Raw genomic sequence first — 19,730 nt, 5'->3', positions numbered from 1 at the left:
AGGAGAAACAACGTTTGGAAAACAAGATCTAGGAGCTTCTGTGCCCTGGTGACTTAGTCACTAGTCTGTTTATTTAAACAGGACAGGACCTGAATGTGTAATTTTTCTAAATGTACATTCACAAGTAGGCTTATAAATGGGACATAAGTAAATTGGCTTAATTTTGGGGAATATAGATATTACTTCTTAGAAGCATATAAGGACCATGCCTTGTCATTACTGTGCTGGAAAATATGTTTATGAGTGAATTTGACATTTCCAAAGTAAAATTTATTTTAACAGATACATTGAATCACTTCCTGAAAACATTGCTTCTCAGCTGCTGAGTGGATTTTTTTTTTATCTCAATAATCCCTACCCCCAAATTGCGTTCTGCCTTTAGCAGATAAAGGGGCTGAATGCATTTGGGTTGCAGAGAACACAACTGAACATTAATTTCAAGAAATTTTTTATACATATAGGTCTTTTCAGACTAGTGAGATACACAGTGAAAGTGTTAGTTGCTTAGTAATGTCTGACTCTTTGTGACCCCATGGACTGTAGCCTGCCAGGCTCCTCTGACCATGGGATTCTCCAGGAAAGAATGCTGAAGTGGGTTGCCATGCCCTTCTCCGGGGGATCTTCCCAACCCAGGGATCAAACCCAGGTCTCCTGCACTGTAGGCATTTTCTTTAACATCTGAGTGAGGTATATACGTATATGTAAATACACATAAAAATTTTACAATAAAAATATTCTTGAATAAAAGGTAAGATTTTTGTCTTCTAGATAGAAAATGATAACTGAAAAGAACTTCAAAACATGAATAATTTCCATATCCAATTCATGATGGTATAATATATTTATTCTTCTGCATATTTAAGCCTTAAAATTATGGTATATTTAGAAGCAGAGCTCAGTGAAGGAATAAGAACAGAAACATATGTTGGTCTCAAGCTGTGTCCTCATCTCCCCCTTCCATCTACCCTCCCCACAAAAGCAGACAAAGAAATGTAAAGATCTGGGCAAACACTAGTGTTCTATTTCAAGATGTGCAAGGTAAAAGCAATGATTCTTTCGGGAGGACGGTATTTGGGAGGGAAGGACATGATGTTATTCTTATTTACTCCCATAAGTGCTTTTTAGATGGCCTGAAGTATGAGTTGTGTAACATGGCAGAACAACTCTTGTTGAGGACTTCTGCATTTATATTCATGAGGGATATTGGTCTGAAGTTTTATTATTTTGTGTTTTCTTTGGTTTTGATATTTTAATATAAGGTGGGACTTTTTCCTTGTGTTTCTGTTTTCTAGAGAAGATTGTGAAAATTGGCTGAGTCTTTAAATGTATGGTATGATTTTCCAGGGAATCTATCTGGGTTTGGCGATTTCTTTTTTTAGTAGTTTGAAATTATGAAATGAGTTTCTTTGGTTATAGGGCTATTCATATTATTTGTCACCTCTTAGCTGTTTTGTAGGCTTGTAGTCTTTGACGAAATTGGTCCTTTTTTCCCCAAGTTGTTGAATTTCTTAGAAAAGTTTTCATTGTATTCTTTTATTTTCTTTTTAACAGTTGCAGAATCTATGTTATTATTTGTGTCATTTTTGAACTTTGTGATATGCATCCTTTATCTTTGTCAGTCTTGTTAAAACTTTTAAATTTTGTTGATTTTTTTCTGTTTCGCTGATATCTCTATTTCTGCTTTTCTGCTTTGGGTTTATTTGGCTCATCTTTTTCTAGTTTCTCACATGGGAATTTAGATTACTGATATAAGACCTTTCCTCATTTCTAGTGAGAGAATAGGAATTTTTCTCCCAGCATGGCTTTAACTGCATCCCATGTATTTTAAGTTTTTATTTTCGTTCAGCCTGATATTTTTAAAAACTTCTTTGAGACTTGCTCTTTGACACATGGATTATTTAGAAGTCTCTATTTTAATATTGGCACATTTAGAAATTGTGTTAGCCTTCTATTGCTAATTTCTGATTTGATTCCATAGATCAGAAAACACACTATGTGTGATTTCACTACTTTAAATTTTGTTGAAATTGGTTTTATGGCCAAGAGCTGGTCAGTCTTGGTAAAGGTCCAGTGGGTGTTTCGAGAAAAAACTGTGTACTCAGCTATTGTTGGGTGTAGTGTTCTCATATGTCAGCTTGGCTCAGTTAGTTGACTGTGTTGCTTAGATCTTCTATATTTTTGCTGATTTTCTTAAAACCGTTTTATTGGTTTTGAGAGGAGGGTGTTGGAAGTCATCAACTGCAATTCGGGTTTCTCTATTTTTCTTTAGAGTAACATCAGTTTCTCTGATATTCAGTGTCATGTTTTCAAGCTCTATTTGTTGAGTACACATGTAGGAATAGGATATTATGTCTTCCTGCCAGATTGGTGTTTGCATCATTTTGTTATGTCTCTCTCTTTCTCTAATAATTGTCCTTGTTCTGATGATGACTATATCTGATATCAGTATAACCACACCTGTTTTTTAAAATTAATGTTTGCATGCTATATTTTTTTCTATTGGAATCAAAGTGGGTTTCTCATAAATGGCATTTAGTTGGATCACGTATTCATTCACTCTATAAATCTCCATCTTTTGGGTGGTGTATTTAGACCATGTGTAATTAAGATACTTGCTGAAATGGTAGTGTATAAATTGGCCATTTCTTTACTTGTTTTCTGTTTGTTTCCTCTCGTTCTTGTTCTCCTATTTGTCTAGATTCTTGCCTTTCTGTAGATTAATTAGTTTTGAATTTTTCTTGATTTATTTATATTGTTTTTATTGTAGTAAAATAAACCTAACAGTCACCATTTTAACCACATTTAAGTATATTCAGTTCAGTGGTGTTAAATACATTCACAATCATCACTTTCTTCAGAACTTTTTCATTATCCCAAACTGAAATTCTGTATCGCTAAACTCTCCATTTCTCTCACTATTGTTTCGCTCTTTGTGAATTTTCTTGTTCTAGGAACCTCATACAAGTGGAATCATGCAATACGTGTCATTTTCTGTCTGGTTTATTTCACTTAACATAATATCTTCTAAATGTCCCCATGCTGTAGCATGCATCAGCATTTCATAAGGCTGAATAATATTCCATTCTAGGAATACATTTGTTTTTCATTCGTTAATGGATATGTGAGTTATTTTCACCTTTTGACTTTTTCAAGTAATGCTGCTGTGAATATAAATGTCTCTTTGAGTCCCTACTTTTGATTCTTTTGGGTATAGACTTAGAGGAGAATTATTGGATCACATGCTAATTTAATATTTAGCTTTTTGAGAAACCACCATATTGTTTTTTGCAGTGGCTTCAGTGTTGTGTCATTTTATTTCCAGCTTTATTGAGATACACTTACATATTGTTGTTGTTTAGTCACTTATGACTCTTTTGTGACCCCATGGACTGTACCCCACCAGGCTCCTCCATCCATGGAATTTCCCAGGCAAGAATACTAGAAGGGGTTGCCATTTACTATTCCAGGGGATCTTCCCAACCTAGGGATTGAACCTATGTCCCCTACATTTCAGGTAAGTTCTTTACTGCTAAGCCACCAGGGAAGCCCATAATTACATATAACATTATGTAAATATAAGTTATACAAATGGTTGATTTGGTAAACTTACATATTACTGAATGGTTACCACCATAATGTTAATTGACGCTTCTGTCATGTCACATGATTGCCTTTCCTTTTTTGTGCTAAGAATTTTTAAGATCTATTCTCTTTGCAACTTTTGAATATACAACATGGTATTAGTGACCATACTGTACATTAGATCCCCAGAATTTACTCATCCTATAAGTGAAGGTTTGTACTTGACCAACATCTCTCCATTTCCTACACATCTCAGCCCTTGGCAAATACTAATCTACCATGTATTTCTATGAGTTCAGTTATTTTAGATTCCACAAATCATTTAAGTGATATCATGTAGTATTCTCTCTTTCTTGTCTGACTTAGTTCACTTAGCACAATGTCCTCAAGGTCCATCCATATTGTCACTAATGGAAAGATTTTCTTCTTTATCATGACTGAATAATATTCCATTTGTGTGTGTATCCATTCATCCATTGATGGACAGTTGTTTATACGTCTTGGCTATTGTTAATGATGCTGCAATGAACATGGGAGTGCAGATACCTGTTTGTAATCCAGTTTTCATTTCTTTGAAACGTATCAAGAAGTGGGACTCCTGGATCATATGGAAATTCTGTATTTAATATTTTCAAGAATCTCCTATTGTTTTCATACATTTCCATCAACAGTGCATAAGTGTTTTTTTTTCCTCCACATCATCACGAACACTTATCTCTTATATTTTCATGATTGCCATTCTAACAGATTTGAGGTGCTATCTCATTGTGATTTTATTTGCATTCTGTGATGATTAATGATATTTAGCACTTTTTCCATGTGCCTTTTGACCATCTGTATGTCTTCTTTGGAAAATGTATATTCAGTTCTTCTGCCCATTTTTAATCAGATTGCTTGGCTTTTCACTACTGAGTCTCATGAACCATGCACATCAGTTCCAATTTTTCCACATTATTGTGAACACTTGTCATTTTCTGGGGCTTTGTTTTCTTTTGTTTATAATGGGCACTTGACAGTTACAGCATTGTTATTGTTCAGTCACTAAGTCGTGTCCGACTCTTTGCGACCCCATGGATGGCAGCTCACAAGGCTTCCTTGTCCTCCCCAATCTCCTGGAGTTTACTCAAATCCATGTCCATTCAGTCGGTGATGCTGTCTAACCGTCTTATCCTCTGCCCGCCTCTCCTCCTTTTGCCTTCAATTTTTCCCAGCATGCTTTCACACAGATTAGCTAGCCTTGCCATCTGAAGCATGGTTCCCTCACTTGGTTTTTTAAAGACACATTGAAGAATGTAGGAATGAATGATAAAAGTTCATTCATCCACAATTGCTAACCCTTTAGATGTTTCTCTAAAAGTTGCCATTCAGGACATTTTCTGAGTGTGAATTCTTGTATATTTACCCCCTCAGAAGGGTTCCCTGAAAGCTCAGTTGGTAAAGAATCTGCCTGCAATGCAGGAGACCCCGGTTCGATTCCTGGTTCAGGAAGATCTGCTGGAGAAGGGATAGGCTACCTACTCCAGTATTCATGGTCTTCTCTTGTGGCTCCGCTGGTGAAGAATCCTCCTGCAATGTGGGAGACCTGGGTTCTATCCCAGGGTTGGGAAGATCCCGTGGAGAAGGGAAAGGCTACCCACTCCAAGATTCTGGCCTGGCGAATTCCATGGACTATATAGCCCACACGGTCTCAAAGAGTCAGACACGATGGAGTGACTTTCACTTTCAGAAGCAGCAAATAAGGAATTCATGAGAGATGAAAACATACTGTGACTAGCACATCCTCTGTAGCTCTGCATGTATGCGGGCTCAGGAGCAAAGGCAGTTATGAACTGGTAACAACATACATACTGGCTTCTGATGGGACTCTGTTGCTGGGATTTAATCAGGATGTTTTAGTATTGACCCTCTGTTCAGAGACTTCAAGGGAACATGATATCAGTCCCATCTACTCGACATACTTATTAAGTGGGAGAGATAGACTGAAGCATTTAGTATCTCGGAAGACAACCAAAGCCTAGTTTGTGATTGAAACATAACTATATCATATATTTTTTAATCCCTGGTTACTGCAGATAATGGTGTTACTGACGTTGCAAAATATTGTAATTAAAGAATAGGCTTAGTATAGTACTTTAAATCACACTGCTTTTTGTTTTCCATTATTGAAATAGCTTTAGAATGGCTGTTTCTTTTCAGACTAATAGCAAATGCAGCCAGCCTTTGTGACCAAGAGCTCAATTTTGTGACTTTATTATAATAATTACTGGCAAGAGGAAGGGGTGGTATGTTGATTTCAAAGGCAGTTTACATTTTACTGTTGTTATCTCTCTTCCACTGTCCAAGTTGACACAAAAAAAGGTATGCATCATTTAAAAAGACTTCAACTAGATCAGTTTCAGAAAATTTTAACTGGGTGATTTTGTCTGACTGTAATTGCAATTAATAGCAGCTATAGAGAATGAGTTTTAACTGTTACAGAGTGAAAGATGATTTTTAAATGTTAAAGAATTTGCTTAAAGAGGTTTAGTCTAAGGGGAAACCCTCTCCTCTAATCTAGGTGGCTCATGCTTCATCTTAAAACTCCTTGAGGGCAGGCGCCTTCTTCTCCATCTCTCTGTTGGTATCATGAAACCCACACCACCCCTGCTGCTGCTGCTGCTAAGTCACTTCAGTCGTGTCCGACTCTGTACGACCCCATAGATGGCAGCCCACCAGGCTCCCCCGTCCCTGGGAGTCTCCAGGCAAGAACACTGGAGTGGGTTGCCATTTCCTTCTCCAATGCGTGAAAGTGAAGTCGCTCAGTCATGTTCGACTCTTCATGACCCCATGGACTGCAGCCTACCAGGCTCCTCCGTCCATGGGATTTTCCAGGCGAGAGTACTGGAGTGGGCTGCCATTGCCTTCTCTGACACCACCCCCCATTTATGTGTAATAACTGGGCTTTGAGTATATGTACAAAGTAGTAGATAGAACAGATTCTTCCATCTATAATGGCTTCCATATTTCAAGCCAGTGCTTCTTAAATAACCACTTTTTAAAAAAAACAATGATTAAATTAAACCTAACCTAAATTATATAATGTCATATTATTTTAAAATGCTGTCCGTATATAATACTTGTTTTTCCCTTTCATACTTACTTCACTCTGTATGACAGTCTCTAGATCCATCCATGTCTCTGCAAATTGCACAATTTCATTCCTTTTTATGGCTGAGTAATATTCCAGTGTGTGTGTGTGTATGTCACATCACTTTAAGCTCCGGGAGTTGGTGATGGACAGGGAAGCCTGGCATGCTGCAGTCCGTGGGGTCGCAGGGAATTGGACGTGACTGAACTAACTGACTGATATCATCTTTATCCATTCCTCTGTTGATGGACATTTAGGTTGCTGCCATGTCCTAAGCTATTGTAATTAGTGCTGCAAATATAATATATTAATGCATATATGTGGAATATAGAAAATGGTAGAGATGAATTTGTTTGCAAGGCAGAAATAGAGACACAGACGTAGAGAACAAGCATATGGATACCAAGGCGGGGGGGGTGGGATGAATTGGGAGACTGGGATTGATATATATACACTACTGTGTCCACAATGGATACCTAATGAGAACCTACTGCATAGCACAGAGAACTCTACGCAGTGCTCTGTGGTGACCTGAATGGGAAGGACATCCAAAAAAGAGGGGATATTCTTTTCATATAGCTGATTCACTTTGCTGTACACCAGAACACACAGCATTATAAAGCAACTATAATTTCTTAATAAGATCATGGTATCTGGTCCCATCACTTCATGGGAAATAGATGGGGAAACAGTGGAAACAGTGTCAGACTTTATTTTTTTGGGCTCCAAAATCACTGCAGATGGTGATTGCAGCCATGAAATTAAAAGACGCTTACTCCTTGGAAGAAAGGTTATGACCAACCTAGATAGCATATTTAAAAGCAGAGACATTACTTTGCCAACAAAGGTCCATCTAGTCAAGGCTATGGTTTTTCCAGTGGTCATGTATGGATGTGAGAGTTGGACGGTGAAGAAAGTTGAGTGCCGAAGAATTGATGCTTTTGAACTGTGGTGTTGGAGAAGACTCTTGAGAGTCCCTTGGACTGCAAGAAGATCCAACCAGTCCATCCTAAAGGAGATCAGTCCTGGGTGTTCATTGGAAGGACTGATGTTGAAGGTGAAACTCCAATACTTTGACTATCTCATGTGAAGAGTTGACTCATTGGAAAAGACCCTAATGCTTGGAAGGATTGGGGGCAGGAGGAGAAGAGGATGACAGAGGGATGAGATGGTTGGATGGCATCACCGACTTGATGGACATGCGTTTGGGTGTACTCCAGGAGTTGGTGATGAACAGGGAGGCCTGGCGTGCTGCAATTCATGGGGTCTCAAAGAGTCGGACACGACTGAGTGACTGAACTGACTGATGGTACCATTATGATACGTGTGCCCAGTCACTCAGTCATGTCCAACTCTGCAACCCCATGGATTATAGCCTGCCAGGCTCCTCTGTTCATGGAATTTTCCAGGCAAGAATACTGGAGTGGGTTGCCATTTGCTACTCCTGATGCCAGATTATAAAACTCCACCAGGAATGGAATTTTTCTTTTTTATTTACTAGCCCATCCCCAGTACATGGAACAGCACTTGGCGCATAGTAACCCCTAGATCTTTGTTGAATATATGAATATATTTTTTAAGATACTGTGAAAAATAGCTAATTAGGCTGCGTTTGTATAGGATGCTGCTACTGCTAAGTCGCTTCAGTCATGTCCGACTCTGTGCGACCCCATAGACGGCAGCCCACCAGGCTTCCCCGTCCCTGGAATTCTCCAGGCAAGAATACTGGAGTGGGTTGCCATTTCCTTCTCCAATGCATGAAAGTGAAAAGTGAAAGTGAAGTTTCTCAGTCGTGTCCAACCCTTCGCGACCCCACTGACTGCAGCCCACCAGGCTCCTCCGTCCATGGGATTTTCCAGGCAAGAGTACAGGAGTGGATTGCCATTGCCTTTTCCATGTATAGGATGAAGACCCCGGTTTTCATGTTAGGAAATCTTAATGATTGTCTTGGCTCTGCTACTAATCTGCTGTGTGATCTCAAGTATGATACTCAATCTCTCTGTGCCTTTCTTGTCTCTGAAATGAAGAAGTTAGATTTTATGAATGATAAAGCCCAGTCCACGTTTAAAAGTACATAACTCACTGATTGGTGATTGGCAGGATGCTTTGGGGAAGTGGCTGCTTAGAAACAAAATTAGAATTTGTGGCTGTGGAACCTGTGTTGCCAACTAGCATATCTGGGGCTTGGAACTAAGACTTGGGTCCCTGGGTACTAAAATTTTGACTCTAACGATTGAACTAATCATCAGCTTACTGAAAGAAAAAAAAGGGAAAGGCTTTTGTATACTCTGGCATGGAATAATGATTTTTAAGAATAGGAAAGCTGACTCCAACACAGAAGAGTAAAATGTAGCACAATGATTTAAAAAAATAAAAGAACTAGATTTAAATCCTTGTTCCAATATTTCCTGTGACCTTGGCCAAGTAGTTTAATTCCTGTGCTTACATTTTGGCATCAATAAAATGGAATAATAATAATATCTAAATGAAATCATTTATTGATAGTGTTAGGGACATAGTAAGCTTTTAAAGTCTTACAGCCAGGCTGATATAAAGGAATTAGGCAGGTGGCTAGAAACGAATCGATGAAAAATAAATCTGTATATTTGGCTTGAGGCAACCACGAAGAGGTAAAATAGTGGTTGAGTACATGGCTGAGATCAGACTGTCCAGGTATGATATAAATAAGCTGGTATCTTTACTCACTAACATTAATAATTTGGTCAGTTTCTAACCATCTCTGCATCTCAGTTTTCTCATCCATAAACTGGAGCTAATAATAGCACCTCCCTCTTAGGATTATTGTGAATTTTCAGTGGAACAATCCATGTAACGTGCTTATAGCAATGCCTAGTGGATAATCAGCACTCAATAAATGAAGCTATTCTTATTTTGTTCCATTAAGTTCACACAGAGGGAGGGAAAATGGAAAGGGACAAAGAAGACTACTAGCCTGGTAAATGAAGAGAGAGCAATGCAGATCCATTAGGACCAAGGAGATTATCATAGTCTAGGGGCTTGTGAGGAGAAAGCAATGGCACCCCACTCCAGTACTCTTGGCGGGAAAATCCCATGGATGGAGGAGCCTGGTAGGCTGCAGTCCATGGGGTTGGTAAGAGTCAGACACGACTGAGTGACTTCACTTTCACTTTTCATTTTCATGCCTTGGAGAAGGAAATGTCAACCCACTCCAGTATTCTTGCCTGGAGAATCCCAGGGACTGCAGAGCCTGGTGGGCTGCCGTCTGTGGGGTCGCACAGAGTCGGACATGGCTGAAGCGACTTAGCAGCAGCGGCTTGGGAGAGGGGGGTTGTTTGTTTGTGGTTTTTTAAAAACTACTTGTAAACATACTGAACTTTGAGATTGGAGAAAAGAAAGGCTGTATACATCCAAGATGTTGGGTCATTGATGATAAATATCAGAGTCTCTAGTTTATTCTTGGGTGGCGAAACTTGTTTTAAAAAAGCTGCCATAGGGAAAAGGTCTTTTTGTCTTCAGCTATGTGGGTTAAAAGATACATGCACTCCAATGTTTATAGCAGCATTATTTGCAATAGCCAAGACATAGAAGCAACCTGAGTGTCCATCAACAGATGAATGGATAAAGAAAATGTAGTATATGTGTGTTTTTGTGTGTATACACATATATACAGCGGAATACTACTCAGCCATGAAAAAGAATGAAATCTTGCCACTTGTAGCTATTTGGAAGGACTTGGAGAGCATTATGTTAGATGAAATAGGTCAGAGAGATACAAATACTGTATGATATCACTTATATGGAATCTTAAAAATATAACAAAATAGTGAATATAACAAAGAGCAGATTCACAGACAAAGAGAAGAAACTAGTGGTTACCAGTGGGGAAAGGGAAGTGGAGAGGGGCAAGAGAGGGGTGAGGGATTAGGAAGTACAAACTAGCTATAAAATAAGCTACAAGGATATATTTTACAACACATGGAGGCTAACCGATTACAATAACTGTAAATGTAGTATAACCTTTAAAAGTTGTGAATCACTATATCATACACCTGTAACTTACATAATATTGTGCAGTAACTATACTTCAATAAAAAGAAAAACATATACTTATTCAGAAATAGGTTAACTTATTCAAGTAGGTTGCGGTAGAAGGGCCTTCTTAGCAGAGAGTAATAGAAAATTTTCTCCCTTACAAGCATTGTTTCTTACACAGTACAATACATAAGTTCATCTTTAAAATATAAATATCCTTTGAAGGTGTCAGATTTCTACATTGTTTACACTTCAAAGTAAATCGCTTTCATTGTTTACTTTTCTCTCTTCCCCAACTGAGGATTTGACCTTCAAGGCAGTGGAGTTTCAAATAGAAGATTAAAATTAAATTAGAAATTAAAACTGAGGGACATCTAAGGTGAGTTGGCTTGCGGTAGGGAACTTTGATCAAATGTTCAAAGAGTCAACTGGTAAAGAAGACATTGGGACGTTTGAGGAGAAGAGAGACTAGATTCATTTAATTCACATTTATTCCACAATTTTCAGAAGCAGATGGTCCATTTCCAAAATTCTGTATACAGTGCTTAAACCATAATTTAATAATGCTTGAAGCTCTTGTTAGAGTCTCTGCCAGCTCATTACAACAGGGTGAATGTAAATGACCAAGTGATTAGCAGGGCCTAGGGCAAAATGAAAGAGCAGGGCCCATAGATTCAAAAAGCAGGACAGGGCATCCCTGGTGGCTCAGTTGTAAAGAATCTGCCTGCCAATGCAGGAGACATAGGTTCAGTCCCTGGTCCGGGAAGATCCCACATGTCTCAGAGCAACTAAGCCCATGCTTCCCAACTACTGAGCCTGTGCTCTAGAGTCTGGAAGCCACAACTGCTGAGCTCACATGCTCTAGAGCCTGTGCTCCACGACAGAGAAGCCACTGCAGTGAGAAACCCATGCACGGCAACTGTAGGGTAGCACCCACTCACCACAACTAGAGAAAAGCCTGCGCAGCGATGAAGACGCAGCACCACCAAAAAAGAAAAAAAAGCAAGGCAGAGAGTTGTTACATGTGCAAAAATCTAAAACCATTTCCTTTCTCCCACCATCTCTCTCTCAACTTGTCATAACATTTTTTATTGGCTAATTTAGTTCCAAGTATAAAGAAAAGCACAAGTTTAAATTATTAGCATGAATTTAACCATTCATCTTTATACTGTGCAATGCAAATACAAGGCTATCTAACTTTCATGCAGAATCATGCAATTTGTATGTCATAGATCGTGCATACGTATATCTTTCTTAGCAGAATAGTGGAAACACTACACAAAACTTATTCTACCATTTTTATTTCATGCCTTGATACACGCCCAGTCTCCCTTAGGCTTACTGATGACTGAAAGAGAAAAAGAACTGTGGATAGCCCTTTCTTTCTCTTTATATGTATCGTTTTCAGCGTAAGCAGCTGGCTAATACAAGGGAGAAAATGCAATAAACAAAGGTTATGATAGGGTTTCTTGGTCATCTGTGATTCTTTGAATAGCGTTGCCTTCTCAAAGTTGGATGCAGATTCTCGTTCCCATGAAAAGCGTGGCTAGTGGATGGTCAGCTTCCTCACTTACACAGCCATAGTCATACAAATCTCACTGACCTCCCAGGAATCATGGGTCTACCAGAATTCAACTTCTTGCATGTTATATGTGGATGAGGCAGCAGGGTGTGGGGACAGGTGTATTATTGTTCAGGCGTATTGATGCCCCTGCTCACATATATGCTCCATTACCCCGTTGGACTGTACCCACAGAACACTGGTTCAAATATAAAAGCATTAAGCAGAGCACAGGGCTGTTCTGAGCATGGAGCCCCGTGGAGCTGCCCAGGAGGCACATCCATGCGTCCAGTCCTGCTTTGAAGTTTCTTAAACGCAGATGAGGGCACAGGTAGCAAAGGGGTTTGCAAAGGAAGTGGCAACTCGCTAGTCTTCCTTGTTTGCTTTTTATTTGATCAGAGGCTGCCTCAGACATATGGGAGTCACAGAATAATTGCAGACCTACTTCTGAAATTGATTCTTACTCTAACATCTGCAAGGGTAAGAGGACCTGGAGGCAGATGGCTAGTTTAACTTGGTCTTCAAACAAACACCATGTTTTATGGTCTATGCATTTGAGTAAAATTTTACAGTAAAACATGAGACTTCAAAAAATGAACTTGGCTGGTTTCGAGTTTAACATGTATTCAGTTGAAGAGGCACTTATAAATCAAGAAATCCATGTTAAAGATACAATAGTAGACTTTAAAGAATTCTTCCTAGAATTTCCAGATCGCTCAGCTATACTTCGTCAGCTGTGCACTGGTTGCTATGGCTCAGTGACCATATCTCTCCCATTTCTGCATCTTCTTATCCCAAAGGATGATTGATTGTTGCTAAAAATCGAAGAAGATTTGAGAGAAGTCAAGTGACTTTTTAGGATTTGTTTCAGTTCTGTTATTTATTTTTACTTTAGATCTTCCAGCTTGTGCCCCAACCACAATTTACCTTGCTCTCTGAAAGTTCTACTTTATGACTTATTGAGTAGCATTATTAATATTGCGTCAGATTTTTTTCTCTATATTTGAGAAAGGACTGCCACAATATAGAGCATGGTTTTTATTACATCTTGTGGAAAATTGATTTTTTTCACACAGAGATAGACTTAATCTTATAGTCAATAGAGAAATAAATATTTGAACATAAAAGCTGGAAAAAGAAGAGAATTAAAATGTGCTGAGTTCGGTTATGTACTGGTTACTGTTCTTTACATGTATTTTTGTGTTTAATATCCACATAGTCATTGTGGTAGGTGAAGATAAGAATACTGTCCATGTGAGGCCAGAAAGCCACCTGGAAGCTTCCATTCCAGTATTGTATGTCCAACGGCCTACCTGAGAAGTCCACTTAGTACTGATTTCTCAAAGTCAGTGTGGCCAAATTAAGCTCACCTTTTCCCCACAAAGCCTTCTCTAGTTGCTTTGTTTGTGTCCAACTCTTTGCGACTCCATGGATTGTAGCCCGCCAGGCTCCTGTGTCCATGGAGTTCTCCAGGCAAGAATACTGGAATGGGTTGCCATGTCCTCCTCCAGGGGATCTTCTTGACTAAGGGATCAAACCCATGTCTCTTGCATCTCCTGGATTGGTAGGCAGGTTCTTTGCCACTAACACCACATGGGAAGCCCCTTCTCTAGCCACAGCCTTTCTCATCTAAGTGATGGCAGTGCCCTCTTCTGATTGTGCGGGCTAAAAACCTTGAGGACAACCTTACCACCCTCTTTCCTTATCTCCTCCAGCCGGTCCATCAGGAGATCCTCTTGACTCTCCTTCAGAAGAAGTCCAACCTGGACCTGAGCCCTCCTTAGCAGCACCCCCTGAGTCTGAGCCGACATCTCTGTCCAAGAAGATGATCTTTCCACCTGCCTTCACCCTGGCAGCTGGCCCTGTGGTCTCTTCCCATGCAGCAGCTAGAATAAGGTTGTAGAAACAGAACTAATGTCAATTCTGAGCTCAACCTCCTGCAGTGGCTCCCATTTCACTCTCAGAGTAAAGGCCAAAAAGCCTTGAGCTGCCTTTGATTCACCCTCCCTCCACCTCTGCCCACACAGTAGCCCGCCTGCTACCCCTTCATTCCTCTGCTGCTAATTCCCCCTTCCCAATGTCACTCCATTCCCACTGACCCTCTGGCAATTCCAGGAACAGCCCCTGGGGACACTCCCACCTTTGGGCCTTAACCTTGGCCATTCCCTCTGCTGAAACACCCTTCTCTTGCACATGACTAACCCCCTCACATCTTCCAAGGTCTTGGTTACATGGCACTTTCTTACTGAGGTCCCATTACCAATCCACAGTCAACAAAGGCCAGAGGTGAGGATTCAATGACACACAATGGATAGTGGGCACCTTTGAAGGCTGAGGAAGGTGGTAGGATGCTGGGCAGATCCTAGAGGAAGGGGCCAAGCAGATGGCCCAGGTAGCTGATTCTGTGACAACCCAGTGGAGTAGTAGAAAGTTTGATATTGAATCAAGCAACTTAAGGTCAGATTTCACTGTGTGTGTGTGTGTAGTTTTGTTTACCTTTCCTTTGCTCTTGTTCTTTCTCAGGGATATAGACTAAATATTGCTACTCAGTGATAGAAAAAACAAAAGCAGGAAGAAAAAATTAAAAAAGGACTATTGGAAAGGAAAAAAATATCAGAGAATCAGGAATTCTACATTTTAATCTCAATTCTGTCACCAAAGGCCAATGCTTTGGGCGAGTCATTTCCTTGGTTTCAGTTTGTTCGGCTTTAGAATAAGGAGATTGGGCAAGAATCAGTAAGTTTCTCAAATCGGGAGAAGGAGCCAGGGAGCATTTGCAAAATGCACATTTCCCTGAATCTACCCATGAATAGACTGATTTAATCGATCTTACATGAAATTCTGTAGTTTGTATTTTTTACCAGTTTTCCAGACAATTGTGATGATCAACTACTCTGGAATCACTAGATTTGATGACATTTGAGACAATCTCCCACCTCCCATTGTTCCATTGTTTAAGATATTTGTTTACCTAAATATTATTCAAATCAGAAAATATCACAATTGTAATAAGATTGACTTTTATTGTGTATTTGGGTGTTTCTGTCAAAAATTGCATAATCTCTTCCTTTTTTTCTACAGAAAATTAAGAACAATGTTTAGCACAAAATAGTTTCTCAATATTTATGAATGAATAAGTGATCAGTTCCAAATGTTTAAAAAATTGATATTTTTAGTATCTCCTTGGGTAACCTATTTCTCATATGTAGGAAAAAAATTCAGAGTTCATCTGATATCCTTCAACATTAAGAATACTTAACAGAATAATCATATATAAACCAAGACTCATAATGATAATTATACTTGAACATTTTTGATAATGGGAAACCATTTCTATCCTTTATAATATAGATGAACGAGATGCATGTGAAAGTATACTATTCCCAAGGTGCTTTATGTGCTATGAAAATATGTGATACTTCTGTGCTACTATTGTTCTTGTTTTTAGCCACCCATGGCATCCTGATTCTCAACTTGTCAACTTTGCCAGCCTCACAGTCTTGCTGGGACAACTTCTGCAGAGAATTCTGTTAGCCCTGAACTTTTTGAATGACCAATGTGATTTATGGAAACAAATACAGTCTCATGGGTTTCAAAAGGGATTGAACTTGGAGGCAGGAATTCTGAGATGTCATTCTGCCTTTGTGTCTCTTAATAAAATTAGTCAAGCCCTGTCACCTCTTCTGGCCTCTTGTTCCTCTTGTGTGAAGTGACTTCTCCATTTATTCAGACACTGTCATAGTGCCTCTGACATTATTTGAATGTGCTACCACAGGCCACAAAATCATATTGCTTAGAAGCAAACAGGAGCAGAACTCTGTTGGTATCTTCATTTTTCAACACCAGTCATTTGTGCCTGTAACACAAGTCCTTGCCTCTATGACTTCTCAGAAAGGAAAAACATAGGTCAGCATAAAGCATGTGATATGACTATAATAGGTACCCCCCTCCTTAAGTCTGGGCCCAATTAGAAGTTCCATTTTATCACTTTCATGAGAAAATATTGTTACTAGTTGGAGGTAATGGTTTGGTTTAGGCCTCAGCCAGTATCTAGTAGGATCTTCCCAGGTGACTCAGTGATAAAGAATCTGCCTGCCAAGGCAGGAGATGTGGTCCTGTCCTTGAGTCAGGAAGATCCCCTGCAGAAGGAAAGGACTACCCACTCTAGTATTCTTGCCTGGAAAATTCCATGGACAGAGGAGCCTAGCAGGTTATGGTCCATGGGGTTGCGAAGAGTCAGATGTGACTGAGCACGCACAGCACCTAGATCTAGTAGTACTCTTAGGAAGAGTCTGCCATGATTGGTGTCATCTTGTGATATCAAAGGAATTACCCTGGAAAGGATACTTCTTAACCCCCCCCCTTTTTTTTAGTTACAGTTATTTAGTTGCAGCATTGTTAAAACAAATATTGCACAGGAAGTGAACACAATCTTGTGTGTAATATATCTTACAAAATGACATGACGAGTGCTTGCATTTTATTACTTTTCATTTTTTATTTTATTTTTTTATTACTTTTTAAAGAGAATATAAGCGTTAATGGTAGAAAGGTATTAATAGTCGGTAGAGTAGCAAACCTATTTATTATGGTGACATTGTTTTGTATTTTTTCGGGTCGATTTTCTTTTGAAAAGCATAAAAATAAAGTGTAGCATTGTGCAAGAGCTCTGCCAGACGAATTTTCTATGAAATGCACTTCTCACATCATTGAATTTAACGGCTGCCAGAGTCATTGTGATCTTCTTAAGTAACTTTTTGTTTCAGGGTAGTTACTGTATCTGGGCTTCCCTGGTGGTTCAGACTGTAAAGAATCTGCCTGCAATGTGGGAGACCCAGGTTTGATCCTTGGGTTGGGAAGATGCCCTGGAGAAGGAAATGGCAACCCACTCCAATATTCTTGCCTGGAGAGTTCCATAGTCAGAGGAGCCTGGCGAGCTGTAGTCCATGGGGTTGCAAAGAGTTGGACATGACTGAGTGACTAAGACACACACACACTGCATCTAATTACTTCATTTTGTTATATTTCAGAACAGTTGAGCATCACACACCAAAAGGCACATCGGGTTAAAAAACAAAAGCTGTAAAGTTTGGTTCTTTTCCTGCGTTAGAAGCAAGAAAAATGGAAAATTGATCATCAAAGGTAAAGTGATCTCCTTTTCCTTTAAATCCTATATTCCTACAGCTTCCTCTTCAGTCACCATGTGTGAAGCAATTTTTTCTTTTACGATTGTGTGGTGAAGTTTAACAAACATATTTCTGGCTTATAATTAGAGGTGTATTAATATGCTGCTGACATACTCGTCTGTTGTTTTAACTCCTTAATTGCCTGTTCAAAATTTGGACCAGATGTGTGTTATATGTTTAGTCTTCATTCTCGGTGTTGATCTAGAGTGGCAGAGCAGGGCAATGCATTTTTGTAAGTCTTTGGGCTAAAATGTTGCGCTTTAGGTTGGGCATGGAATCATGGAAGTAGATGATGGAGTATCAGCTTCTTTTTTCTTGGGAGTATTGGATGGATTTGAATTTATCACCACAGACTGATAAACTTGATTTATGTGAGGTAAGAAAGACAATGGAAACACTTGAAGTAATGGTGTGGTCTCCACTCCTTTCATTTTATTATGTGGTTTATGGGAAGAAAAAAGAACGGTCTTGACAATGTGTGATATCAGATCTAAAGGGAATTGATATTGCCAAATATGTTAATAATTTGATTGCTTGCCTGGGACAACTACTTGAGCATGGTTATTTATTGGAGCATTGATCCCAAGGACTGGGGAGAGTGAACGGGAGAAGAAACAAAGACCAAAATAAGAGCAAATGAATGAGTTCTCCACGGTGAACGTGGGAACATGGTTCCCCTGGGACTTCCAAGAGGTTGTGAGATATCCCTTGGAATTTCCACCTGAAGGACGTATAGCCAAAGGTTCACTCATTGGCTTTTTCCCCTTGGTTGTGGATTGCTCCTGGGTCATTAAATCCCCCATAGTGCTGAGCAGTGCTGGCACTGGTCACTTGTGGTGGACACTGTAAATGCAAAGAGAATCTGAGTTGGTTCAGAACTGTCCATCTGTGCAGCCATGGCTGAAATCAGAGGTGGACCAACAGAGTATGATGCAGGGACCAGAAGTGTCTATTGTAGTTCTTTTTACTTTATTTTCAGTAGTCAAATCATATAATCCTCCTAAATGAACTATTTCCAGGAAGAAAATGTCTTGTGTTTTAAAGACATTCATGAGTGATATCCAAATGGCATAGAACCTAAAGGAACTCTGTTTCAAAACTAACTTCTTATTCAATAAATTGTCTGTATTCAGAGGTGAAAAGTACATCCTAGTCCATGTGTACTTTGTACATTATATAGTAAGATTTGAAATATGATCAAAATATTGGAAAAGAGATAATAGAATTCAATTTTATAGTGCCTATACATATTATTCACTGTATATTGATTTCGTACAGGAAGGTGTCTGTGGATGCACAAAAATATAATTATTGTCTTTCCTATTTGGAAATAACTCCATTAGCAGTGTCATTATTGGTGTGAAAAGCGTGACTGTAATTATGCATGTCCGAGCATAAAATTACAAGGTTGGTCAGCTGACAAAATAGATTTAACACATTAAAGTGAATCAGAGTTTGTTTGTTGGTTGGCTTTTGGCAATGAGGGCATTCAGCAGATGAAAATAAAGCCAGGTAAAGGCTGTAGTTTGTTGTGACCTAGAAGATCCTTTGTTCAGAGGAGAGATGTTACCAGGGAACTCTCTAAGGAGCAACTCTGCAATCATATGAATCCGCAAACATTTCAACTGATAAAATTAACAAATTAACATGCAAATTCCTAAAGAGGGAAATGAAAATGGTGGAAGAAGGGAAAGGGTGGCCAGAAGATTCAGGGCAAGGGGACCAAGAAAACAATGACAGGCAGCAAGACAGAAATCCCCAAAGTGGACAGAATGAAACTGCAGAAATAAGAGAATCCCACAGCAGTGGAGAGACACCTCTTAGAGCACACCTCATCTTGAGCCCAGGATGCAGACTGAGCAAATGGTCTCAGTTCAGCTGAGGCCTGATAAATTCCTGGGTCATCACAGAAAGAATCAATCAGTGTGTCTTCTCACCTAAACGGCACAGTTGTCTCCTTTGTCTTCCTCTCTGTGGTCTCATTAGATTCCAAGGCCTCCTGAATAAAAGCTCTGATCACATCTGCTCTTTGCTCAGAATATATTCCCTTATTTACCGAGTCATCATTGTCCAAACTTCTTAATCAGATATTTAAAACCTGCCACTCTGTTTTCAGGCTTAACTTTCTTATTCCTTGACACCACTTGCCAGGGGTCTAGACCATTGATTAGTACTGCAAATTCTGTGATGTATCTGGTCTTCCAAGTGATTTGGGTGCATTTGGGTTCTCAAACATAGGTGAGTTTAGGACCAGACCCAAG

At 39.4% G+C, this 19,730-nt stretch overlaps 1 protein-coding gene across 1 annotated transcript in view; it reads left to right on the top strand.

Moving 5' to 3' along the window:
- DLGAP1 (DLG associated protein 1) overlaps window positions 1–19,730 on the top strand; it is a 762,891-nt gene that overhangs the window by 239,432 nt on the left and 503,729 nt on the right. Inside the window, exon 4 of the mRNA XM_081561948.1 lies at window positions 17,314–17,425. The gene's annotated coding sequence lies outside the window, so the exon portion shown is untranslated. The remainder of the gene's footprint in view (window positions 1–17,313; window positions 17,426–19,730) is intronic.

Source organism: Giraffa tippelskirchi, chromosome 14 (assembly GCF_054371585.1).
Source record: "Giraffa tippelskirchi isolate mGirTip1 chromosome 14, T2T-mGirTip1v1.2.pri, whole genome shotgun sequence".
In the NCBI taxonomy this organism is placed as follows: domain Eukaryota; kingdom Metazoa; phylum Chordata; class Mammalia; order Artiodactyla; family Giraffidae; genus Giraffa; species Giraffa tippelskirchi.
This window is presented reverse-complemented; position numbering and strand designations above follow the sequence as displayed.